The 12293-nt window shown below is 45.2% G+C and overlaps 1 protein-coding gene across 6 annotated transcripts in view; it reads left to right on the top strand.

Annotated features, from left to right (window-relative positions):
• Positions 1–12293, top strand: part of MTMR4 (myotubularin related protein 4) — a 125386-nt gene that overhangs the window by 4039 nt on the left and 109054 nt on the right. For 4 of the 6 annotated variants that reach the window (XM_065573086.1, XM_065573090.1, XM_065573088.1 and 1 more), the window contains exon 2: positions 9574–9642. The exons of the other annotated variants lie outside the window; for them this stretch is intronic. The gene's annotated coding sequence lies outside the window, so the exon portion shown is untranslated. The remainder of the gene's footprint in view (positions 1–9573; positions 9643–12293) is intronic. 6 annotated transcript variants of the gene reach the window in all.

The raw sequence follows: 12293 nt of genomic DNA, 5'->3' as shown, positions 1-12293 counted from the left end.
AGAGATGCTGAGGGTGGCAGCCATAATGGTAAAGCTTGCTACAATAGCCAGTTTTTCTCCCAAAGTTTCCTTCTTTAAGGACCCCAAAAGGGAACAATGGGTGGAAAAGCTTCTCTTGTTTACCCAGCATGAGCTTAACACAGTCCTTGAATTATATCAGACGGTCTTTTTGTTTGGACCAGTTCAATGTGTCTCCCTTTTGCAACTTTTCCCATCAACATTTGTTATTGTAAGTCAGGGGTCGGCAACCTTTCAGAAGTGGTGTGCCGAGTCTTCATTTATTCACTCTAATGTAAGGTTTCGCGTGCCAGTCATACATTTTAACGTTTTTAGAAGGTCTCTTTCTATAAGTCTATAATATATAACTAAACTATTGTTGTATGTAAAGTAAATAAGGTTTTTAAAATGTTTAAGAAGCTTCATTTAAAACTAAATTAAAATGCAGAGCCCCCCCCCAGACCGGGGTGTGTGAGTGCCGCTGAAAATCAGCTCGCGTGCCGCAGGTTGCCTACCCCGGTGTAAGTTATAGTGACACTTTGACTTTCACTCCTTCTTACAGTTGAGCTCACAATCAGGGTTAATCTGTAGGCTGAGTTGTCACAACAGTTAAAGTCATGCACTTCCAACCCACACAGTGACATTGGTTGAATAATGCTGTCAATTTCAGTAGCATTATTTGTGATGGATACTGCAACCACATGCAGTATCTCTGGGGTCCATATTATATGAATGGTTTATGTAGCACTGTGGCCCAGGGCTTATATGGAACTGTAGTGGTGGAGAGTTGTGACCACTCTGCCAGGATCTGAGAACAGTGGGGGGTGATTAAGAAGAATTACTCAGGTTGTTATCTCCTTGCCTCACCTGGGGACAGTTGCAGACACTGTTTCAAACTGGGTTTGCCAAAGACTAACAGCCAAAGAAAGGGCTTTTGAATTAAAAAGGCTGCTTTTAAACTGATTCATAGGCTTCTTTCTGATCCAGCAAACAGACAGACCCTCTGTCTAAGGGGGGCCCCAACCCCGGTGGAAGGGCTGGAAAGACTTTGGCCTGCTCAGGCCCAGTAAGACTGATGGGTGACTCTGGTAAGCTGTTACCATGTATGTAGGAACTTTTATTGTGTTTTATGGCTTTTTTGGTCTGTAATGCTTTTCTCCTAAGAATAAATGCAATTTGCTTTGTGAAGGCTGGTTGGTAATTAGCGTACATTGCTGTAGCCCCTGGAGAAAGAGTTAACCACAGATGCTTTACCCAGGTCAGACCTGCTAGGAAATTGCAGTGAGTTGCCTGACCTTATAAACCTCTAAGGAAGGAGATTCCACCACCTCCCTAGGTAACCCATTCCAGTGTTTCACTAGGAGGGTGGTGAAGAAGTTTTTCCTCATATCCAACCTAAACCTCCCCCACTGCAACTTGAGACCATTGCTCCTTGTTCTGTCATCTGCCACCACTGAGAACAGCCGAGCTCCATCCTCTTTGGAACCCCCTTTCAGGTAGTTGAAAGCAGCTATCAAATCCCCCCTCATTCTTCTCTTCTGCAGACTAAACAATCTCAGTTCCCTCAGCCTCTCCTCATAAGTCATGTGCTCCAGCCCCCTAATCATTTTTGTTGCCCTCCGCTGGACTCTTTCCAATTTTTCCACATCCTTCTTGTAGTGTGGGGCCCAAACCTGGACACAGTACTCCAAATGAGGCTGCACCAATGTCGAATAGAGGGGAATGATCACGTCCTCGATCTGCTGGCAATGCCCCTACTTATACAGCCCAAAATGCCATTAGCCTTCTTGGCAACAAGAGCACACTGTTGACTCATATCCAGCTTCTCGTCCACTGTAACACCTAGGTCCTTTTCTGCAGAACTGCTGCCTAGCCATTCGGTCCCTAGTCTGTAGCAGTGCATGGGATTCTTCCGTCCTAAGTGCAGGACTCTGCACTTGACTTTGTTGAACCTCATCAGGTTTCTTTTGGCCCAATCCTCTAATTTGTCTAGGTCCCTCTGTATCCGATCCCTACCCTCCAGCGTATGTACCCACTCCTCCCAGTTTAGTGTCATCTGCAAATTTGCTGAGAGTGCAGTCCACGCCATCCTCCAGATCATTAATGAAGATATTGAACAAAACCGGCCCCAGGACCGACCCTTGGGGCAGTCTGCTTGATACCGGCTGCCGACTAGGCATGGAGCCATTGATCACTACCAGTTGAGCCTGACGATCTAGCCAGCTTTCTATCCACCTTATAGTCCATTCGTCCATACCATACTTCTTTAACTTGCTGGCAAGAATACTGTGGGATAAGAGGGAAGGTCCTCTCATGGATCAGTAACTGGTTAAATGATAGGAAACAAAGGATAGGAATAAATGGTCAGTTTTCAGAACAGAGAGAGGGAAATAGTGGTGTCACCCAGCGGTCTGTAGTGGGACCAGTACTGTTCAACATGTTCATAAATGATCTGGAAAAAGGGGTAAACAGTGAGGTGGCAAAATTTTCAGATGATACAAAACTACTCAAGATAATTAAGTCCAAAGCAGACTGCGAAGAGCTACAAAAGGATCCCACAAAACTGAGTGACTGGGCAACAAAATGGCAGATGACATTCAATGTTGATAAATGCAAAGTAATGCACATTGGAAAACATCATCCCAAGTATACATATAAAATGATGGGGTCTAATTTATCTGTTACCACTCAAGAAAGAGATCTTGGAGTCATTGTGGATAGTTCTCTAAAAACATCCACTCAATGTGCCGCGGCAGTTAAAAATGCTAACAGAATGTTGGAAATTGTTATGAAAGGGATAGATAAGAAGACAGAAAATATCATATTGCCTCTATATAAATCCATGGTACACCCACATCTTGAATACTGCATGCAGATCTGGTCGCCTCAGCTCAGAAAAGATATATTGGAATTGGAAAAGGTACATGAAAGGGCAACAAAAATGGTTGGGGGTATGGAACAGCTTCCATATGAGGAGAGATTAATAAGACTGGGACTTTTCAGCTTGGAAAAGAGATGACTAAGGGGGTTATGATAGAGGTCTATAAAATCATGACTGGTGTGGAGAAAGTGAATAGGGAAGTGTTATTTACTCATAACACAAGAAGTAGGGATCACAAAATGAAATTAATAGGCAGCAGGTTTAAAACAAACAAAAGGAGTATTTCTTCACACAACGCACAGTCAACCTGTGGAACTCTTTGCCAGAGGATGTTGTGAAGGCCAAGACTAGAACGGGGTTCAAAAAAGAACTAGATAAGTTCACGGAGGATAGGTCCATCAATGACTATTCGCCACAATGGGCAAGGGTGGTGGTGTTCCTAGCCTCTCTTTGCCAGAAGCAGGGAATGGGCGACAGGGGATGGATCACTGGATGATTTCCCTGTTCTGTTCATTCTCTCTGGGGCACCTGGCATTGGCCCCTATCAGAAGACAGGAGACTGGGCTAGATGGACCTTTGATCTGACCCAGTCTGGGCGTCATTCTTATGTCAGGCGTGGCTAAACTGTGGCTTGTGAGCAGTTAAAAGTGCAGCTCTTGGAACCCCCAAAGCACCCCACCCATTCTCTGCCTACAAGACTGGGCAGGGGGGAGCTTGGGGCTTCTGCCCTGCGGCAGCGTGGTGGGGAGCTCGGGGCTTCTACCCTGCAGGTGAGGGGGTTAAGGACTTTAGCCCAGGGGGAGGGGGGCATCAAGGCAGAAGCACCTCACCCCAGCAAGTACAGCTCCTCAGGGCAGGTTGTGTGTGTCTTGCGGCTCTCGAACTTCTAAAGATTATAGTGTGTAGCTCGGAGGGGCAGTAATTTTGGCCACTGTTATATGTAGTATCTGGGCACCACCATCTGTAGAGTTTGTCATGCTAATAAGGTAACTTCTCTTCCATTTCAGTTGGGTAGGGTTTCTAAATTGAAATGAAGGCCTGAACCCTGACTGTCATTTATATTGATTGACAGCCTTTCAGACCCCTTGGGATGCTGTACTTTGACACTGACAGGTTTGATCAATCTCATGTAGTCAGCCCAGTTTAAGGGAAGCAGCATGTTGGCCATTGTACAGTTGCTGTAAAGGCCTGGTTGACTTTGGCACTGTTGCTCTGTCTTTACATACTCCTGTGGTGTTTGAAGAATCTTATAGTAGGGACATATTTGTCTTTCCTTACCTCCCCTCCTTCCCAAAGTAATACAATGGTTAAAACATTCCTCCTCTTCCTACCTCTATTGGGAAGTTGCTTTAAGTGGACTGGCTGGTTACCGTCTCTTGTGTGCAAGCCCCTCTTGGAAGCCACTTGCTACTGCCTCTCTGGGGAGGTCCATGATGTGCGCTTGCCGCACCGATCTGCTTCAGTAGATGATTCTGGCAGTGACATACGTTGACCTCGTAGGTTTGTCAAGGTGTTCGTGGATTCCCTATGCTGTCATTGGCCTGAGTCCATCTGTTTAATTGACAAAGTATCTGAGGCAACAGGTCATTCTCCCTCTTGACTAGAAGTATGTGGCTGCTGTGGACGCCTGGCCACAAACTCCCCAACGTGGAGGGATGGTTTGGAGCAGCTTGTGGCTAACATCTGAGGCTGGGGATTTGGTTTGGAGACAGCTTTTTTGCCAGTTTATCTGATACAGTAACTCCGCACTTTAAGTCATTCTAGTTAACGTTGTTTTGTTGTTACGTTGCTGATCAATTAGGGAACATGCTCATTTAAAGTTGTGCACTGCTCCACTCTTACGTTGTTTGGCTGCCTGTTTTCTCCACAGCTGGCAGCCTCCCTTCGCGCCCCACTCCCCACAGCGCCTCCCGCCCGCCGGCAGACCCCGCAGATCAGCGCTTCCCCCTCCCGAACGCTGCAAGCCAGCTGATTGCCCTGGGCAGGAGGCTGGGGGGAGGGAAGGGGAGCCTGCGCGCTGAGTCCTCGCTCCTCCCCCCATAAACACCTCAAGCCAACTGATTGCCCCAGGCAGGAGGAAGGGGGGAGGAGCAAGGACTCAGAGTGCAGGCTCTCCCTCCCTCCCCTGTCTCCTGCCAGGGGCAATCAGCTGGCTTGCGGCCTTTGGGGGGGGGGGGGGGGGAAGAAGCAAGGACGCAGCGTGGGAAGTAAAGGGGGAGGAGGTGGGGGGAGAAGAGGCAGGTCAAGGATGGAGGCTTCGGGGAAGGAGGGAAGTGGGCAGGTGGTGGGTTGAGCCGCCCCCCCCCGCCGCTGGTGTTTGCAGAGTAGGGGAAGCTGCTGCGCAATGCGCTTCTCCTAGTCTACAGCACCTTCAGCTTCCTTGCCTGCCTCATCTCCAGTGCCAGTGGGCTGTGCCTGTGTGGGGTAAGGCAGGGGCACCTCCCAACTATAGCACTGTACATACGTGTGTAAACACACAGCACGTGCACACGACCCCCCCCCCCCCCAGCGTAGTATTAAATTGCTTGTTTAAAATGTATATAATGCCTTTTGTCTGGCAAAAAAAATTTCCCTGGAACCTAACCCCCCCTATTTACATTAATTCTTATGGGGAAATTGGATTTGCTTAACATCGTTTCACTCAAAGTCACATTTTTCAGGAACATAACTACAACGTTAAGCGAGGAGTTATGTACTTCAGGTGTTTATGAATGGCTGTTGGGTGTTTTGAGTTGCTGTGGCTTCCTGATTTACTACCTTATGATGTATTTGCTTGGTTTATATCGAGGCATGTGAAGTCCTAAGTGGTAAGGGTGCTTTTTTGTCAATCTGATTTGAAATCTGCTTAATTACTAGTCTTCTCATTGTTGAGAGAGCTTTCAGGGCATTCCCGGGAGAGAGTAAGGAGGCTAGTATAAAGATAGGGAGCTATCGGAAAACTAACTTGTACAGGCACTAGTCCGGTACATCTAATTAAAGGGGTTTGTAAATCAGTGTTTGTTTGCAGCAATGGGCACTCTAACTTTCACTGATAAAAGTGAAAATGTATGTAATGTTCTGAGGAGGGCAGGATGGGTAAGTAAGTTTCCAGAGCTGTGTCACCCCGCTGCTGGAGTTATTTAGCCACATCTTCCAAATCTCATGTTTTGCTGCAGCTTTGTACCCTAGCTGGGAGGAGGTCTTTTTGTCAGCATGTGTAGTGAAGCCCTCCAGCAAGCTGAAGTCTCTGGCCCATCTCTGAGGGAGGAATTTGAGCAATATGTTAGGAGCCGCAACTCCACCCAGTACCTTACAGGAGTCTGTCAGGATGGTGTTCAGACCTCAGAATGTTGCTTCTGAGGTCAAAGGGACTCCAACTTACATCTTTGCCTCTGTCCCCCAAAACACCCCGCCCGTTTTGTTTTCCCCCCAGGTGCATTTTGTAGAACTGATAAGTGGTTGTGTGGTGACCCGGCTTGGCTATGTTAACTGTGAGGAGAGGCAAACCACAACAAAAGGGATAATTTGAAATTTTTATAACTTTCTAAGGGAAAACCCCAAACTTGTACCAGGAGCATAGATAATATAGAACATTACCAAAGACTTACTACTTATCATAGAATATCAGGGTTGGAAGGGACCTCAAGAGGTCATCTAGTCCAACCCCCTGATAAGATAATAAACTTAAGATAATAAACTATAGGTTACCAACTCGTTAACCTTTTGTGTGCTTGGACATGCTGTGCAGTTAGTACCAAATGCATTGTTGTTACCAAGAACAAAAGAGATTACCATAGACTGTCACTTCCGAGAAGAAACTCTTCCTCTCCTTCACTCTAAGTCCAGCTCCGCTCTTGCTGTCCTGTTCTTTGCCTCTCTTTGGCTTGAAGTGCTCCTTGGATTCGATGTTCCTGGGGCTGTACCTCTTTCTACCGAGTTTATCCACAAGTGGGGTTTCTTTGCTTTGTGGGCCCTCACTTGTCCATTAGGCACCTTTGAACTGTATTCCTTCAACAGATGTTCAGACCGTCATTCTCTCTGCTCACTCACGTTAGGTCCTTTGTGGGTGGGCTTTTCATTTACTGTTTTCAAGATCTGTTTTCATCTAACACAGCTTTTTGATCAATTCCCCTTTTCACCAATGATTTTCTTTGTTTCCCCCCCTGATGCTCTGTCTCTGGTAAGTCTGTAGATCTGGGTAGGCAACCTATGGCATGCGTGCCAAAGGCGACAGGTGAGCTGATTTTCAGTGGCACTCACACTGCCCGGGTCCTGGCCACCAGTCCGGGGGGGCTCTGCATTTTAATTTAATTTTAAATGAAGCTTCTTAAACATTTTAAAAACCTTATTAACTTTACAAACAACAATAGTTTAGTTATATATTATAGACTTATAGAAAGAGACCTTCTAAAAATGTTAAAATGTATTACTGGCACGCAAAACCTTAAATTAGAGTGAATAAATGAAGACTTGGCACACCGCTTCTGAAAGGTTGCCGACCCCTGCTGTAGATTTTATTTCCCTCTACTTCCCTTCTCCAATAGTACCTGTTTCTCCTGACCTGAAACCATTGCTATTTTTCTTCTTTCCTCTTTCTCACTTTCTAATCTCCTACTTTTATTGTCCTGTTCTTCTCTTATCACCTCACCTCCTACCCAGGCTCCCGTTCATCCGCTAGCTCAGCACTGAGATTCTTCTCCTGTTCTAACAGGTTTTTTTTCCCAACTGCCCCTTTGGGTGGATCCTGAGCCCCCGCCCCAGCTCAAGCTGCCCTCTCATTGGCTGTCTCGCTCCCTAAGACAGCATTCTGTGCGGCTGCATCACAGCGGCAGCCGGTGGTAGTGCCGGGGGAAGGTTACTACATGTGGAGCTCTTCAGAGAATGGCTCCTTATCCCTGGCTTTTGTGGAGGGTGGATTGGTATGGCTGTGTTCAGGGACTCCCAACAAAATGGTTTGTGATTCACTGGGCTAGCATCCAGAACCATTATGTGGGTAACCCATGCACTTTGTGATCATGTAGGTTATAACTCGATCTCCATTATTATGAGCACAATGAGTGTTCTCTTGGGACAGCTTCTTCCTGAGAGTGCTTCTGGTCTCTCCCCCTTAAAGCAAGACCATCCTGACCTCAACTTTATATTCCAGTGCCCTACAGGGGAGTGGCCTGCTCTGAGTAGGATCATAGAACTGGAAGGGACCTCGAGAGGTCATCTAGTCCAGTCCCCTGCACTCAAGGCAGGACTAAGTATTATCTAGACCATCCCTGACAGGTGTTTGGGGATTTTTAAGAGCAGGTTGGACAATGATGGAGATTTCACAACCTCCCTAGCCAGTTTGTTCCAGTGCTTAACCACTCTGACAGTTAGGAAGTTTTTCCTAATGTCCAACCTAAACCGCCCTTGCTTCAACTTAAGCCTCTGAGGATAGAGATTCCACCACCTCCCTAGGTAACACATTCCAGTGCTTCACCACCCTCCTAGTGAAATAGTGTTTCCTAATATCCAATCTAGACCACCTCCACTACAACTTGAGACCATTGCTCCTTGTTCTGTCATCTGCCACCGCTGAGAACAGCCGAGCTCCATCCTCTTTGGAACCCCCCTTCAAATAGTTGAACGCTGCTATCAAATCCCCCCTCACTCTTCTCTTCTGCAGACTAAATAATCCCAGTTCCCTCAGCCTCTCCTCGTAAGTCATGTGCCCCAGCCCCTGCTCAGAGGTTAAGAAGAACAGTTTTTCTCCCCCCTCCTTCTAACAACCTTTTTTATACTTGAAAACTGTTATCATGTCCTCTCTGTCTTCTCTTCTCCAGACTAAACAAACCCAATTTTTTCAATCTTCCCTCGTAGGTCATGTTTTCTAGACCTTTAATAATTTTTGTTGTTCTTCTCTGGACTTTCTCCAATTTGTCCACATCTTTCCTGAAATGTGGTGCCCAGAACTGGACACAATACTCCAGTTGAGGCCTAATCAGCGCGGAGTAGAGCGGAAAAATTACTTCTAGTGCCTTTCTTACAATATTCCTAATATATTCCAGAAGAATGCTTGCTTTTTTTGCAACAGCGTTACACTGTTGACTCATATTTAGCTTGTGATCCACTATGACCCCCAGATCCCTTTCCGCAGTACTCCTTCCTAGGCAGTCATTTCCCATTTTGTATGTGTGCAACTGATTGTTCCTTCCTAAGTGGAGTACTTTGCATTTGTCCTTATTGAATTTCATCCTATTTACTTCAGACCATTTCTCCAGTTTGTCCAGATCATTTTGAATTTTAATCCTATCCTCCAAAGCACTTGGAAGTACTGGGCTGAAGATACAGAAATAAGATGCCAGAGCTCAGAGCACCATTTCTCAGGGGAGTGTACAGTTTGTCTTCATTAGAAATTCATGGACATTTCCTTGCATGAAAATAAAGAATTGAAAGTTAACACACAACTACTTTTAACTAGAAAAAATTATAGTACCAAGTGGAAATTAAATCTTTGTTCCATCTAATCATATGTGAGGCTCACCTTGGTAGTATCTGAGTGCCTCTCAGATAATTAAAAGGTAACAAATAATTACAAAAAAGTCTACAAAAATCTCTCCCTTCCTTGCTTGTAGTTATTGAGGGAAGAAGCTAAATCAAAGAGATGGGTATTGCCTTTGTTGAAAGTGCTTCTCTGGATTTCAATGCATAGTTTTTCACTATGAAATTTTTACTTCTGTTTGCAGGAAAATGTCAGCCTTTGTAGAATAAGTTTAGAGACATCTACAACCACAGAAGAATCGAAGTCTCAAAAGGTAGTGCTTAATGTTTGTTTTATGTATTACTGCTTTTCCACTAATACATGAACCTAATAATAAAGATGCCCATAACCCCTTCAAAAAGAAGTCCATCCTATTACCAAACAAGAAGCAAATCTATGTAAGTTTTTCATTTGTTCCCCTCTGATATCACCTATTCCTTTGCAGTTCTTTCTCAGGGCTGCTCTTGGAACAGCACTGCTATGCACTGCTTCATATTAGGAGCTAGGAGCAAATGCACAATCTAGCATTCGGTGTGTTGACAGACTTTCCTATTTCCTATGCTTTCCAACTTAACGTCCCCAGCAACTAAACTAATACTCAGTTTTCCCCCATATGCGGGAGAGCTATCATGGCTGTCCATTGATGGCTGAAGTACATTATCTTTTGTAAGTTTGGATTTGGCTTCTACTGAGTTAATAAAGAACATGTATCTAGAGAAACATCCCCCTTCCTCCCCTCCCAAGTCCTCTGCAGGAGAGTCTAAAGGGATAGGGTGTCTCTTAGGAGGATCAGATGATTGGCTTATAAATAGTAATGCATTTTGATGCCTGTCCGGGGCTACTTAGATTACTTGTTATAGACTTTCTTGTACTACTTCTTGGCCCCAGCTGGGCGGTATAATACTAATGTTTGATACCAAAAACAAGGAGTGAAATGTGTACTTTCCATCTGAACTGTTTGGTTTCTGAGATTTACATTTCTTATATGGAAGGTCACTGTCCTGATGCCAATGATTTTTACCTCACAGCATGAGCTTCAGGCCCAAGACACTGACCTGCCTTAGACCAGGTTTTACAACAACGTGATATTAGTGTGGGTTCATGTGAGGTTACTTTCCAAGGCAGTGTTGGAGTCTATTGTCCTGCCTATGTTCTTCCCACAACTGCATGCCCATTCCAGGGAGACCCTTCTCTGTACGGCCAGAGTCCAAAGGTTCTTGGAGGCCTGTTTGGAGAGGACTAGGTCCCCAGGAAAATCCACGCTGCTCTTTTTCATCTGACACTAGTTTGCTGGCCCACGCTGTTATTGAGAGGACCATGCCACCTGGCTGGCTTGAAACTAAAGGCCAGATCAAGGGTGTCTTGACTGGAGACAAGATTGCACCACGGCCTGCCTTGGAGCTGTTTCCGTTATAGACATCTGCAAAACAGATGAATGATCCCCTTCCTACGTCTTTCCAATAGTTATTCTTTGAATTCAGTCTCCAGCAGGGAATCCCGCTTTGTACCCTGCTCCTGAGCTTGTTTCCAAGGTAGAGTTGGAAAATCTCTCCCATTGCCCCCAAAAGCTTTGCTTTATTTTGGGATGTGACTTTCAGGACACTGGTTTTTTACATGGGATTTTCTTGCTGTTCATTTTCTTTTTCTACAGACTTGAATGTTTTGTCTGGTGTTGGACTTGAAAGTGGTACCTGGCTCCTCTTAAGGGAGATAATGGTGTTAATGTGAAAAAGCAGAACCAAACAAATTCCTCCCTGCTTGTATCGCTGGCATAAGCCTTGTTATTGCTTTCTTTTGCTGCTTTGCTCTCGTTTTTCTTTGGGGACATTCCGTAAGCTTCTTGCTCTGCAGGGGGTCATATCTTTAGAGGCGAGAAAGTGATTTTGCCTATATGGTCATTTTTTGAAGGTGTCAGGTTACTCGCCTCTCCCTTAGAGATGTCTTTTTTCGTACATTTCTGCATTCTAAGATGAAATTGTCGTCTTGTTCAATCTAGCAAACTTGACGTATACCTATTACTCACTCGTTGTCATTGGAGTACTTAGCGACAGCTGCAGTTAAAGTGGGCTAAGCATTCCATTTTAAAGCTCTTGTTCAGTTGCTTTGACTTTGTCAATCTTTCTCTTTTTGAGCTGAAAATTTTCAGGCCTGTTCTCTGGCCAAGGGTTTGGGGCTTTGTTACTCTTGCTTTTGTTTTGTGTTTGGAAAGTTTAAGCAAAAATGGTTCAGTGACTTAATGCTTTTGCTATCATGACCTTTTTAAAGTGTTGGACCTTTTCAGCACCACTCTGCTCTCTAGCTGGGAGTGATGGAAAGTTTGGCAGAGGCTTCCTAAAAATGCTTTTAAAAGTCTTATTATTATTATTTTAATAACTTTCTCCCAGTACTCAGGGGTGTGTGTGTGTGTGTGTGTGTGTGTGTGAGAGAGAGAGAGAGAGAGGGGCGTGTGTTTACACACACACGCACACACACACTCGTACTCTCCTAATGCTCTGGCTGTGTGTGTGACTAGTGCTGTCAATGCAGTGGTGGCACGGCATACGTGAGTGTTCATGTGACAAAGCTGGATAGAATTTTATATCATTTTTTTAAAGATGGAAGCTATTGTCTTGTTCACAGCACAGGCACGTGGTGGACGAATTAGACAAATTGGAGGATTGGGCCAAAAGAAATCTGATGAGGTTCAACAAGGACAAGTGCAGAGTCCTGCACTTATGACGGAAGAATCCCATGCACTGCTACAGACTAGAGACCTAGTGGCTAGGCAGCAGTTCTGCAGAAAAGGACCTAGGGGTTACAGTGGACGAGAAGCTGGATATGAGTCAACAGTGTGTCCTTGTTGCCAAGAAGGCTAACAGCATTTTGGGCTGTATAAGTAGGGGCATTGCCAGCAGATCGAGGGACGTGATCATTCCCCTCTATTCG

This window comes from Chrysemys picta, chromosome 19, assembly GCF_011386835.1.
Source record: "Chrysemys picta bellii isolate R12L10 chromosome 19, ASM1138683v2, whole genome shotgun sequence".
Taxonomy (NCBI): Eukaryota; Metazoa; Chordata; order Testudines; family Emydidae; genus Chrysemys; species Chrysemys picta.
The sequence above is the reverse complement of the archived record's forward strand: the minus strand, read 5'-3'. Positions and strand labels throughout refer to the sequence as shown.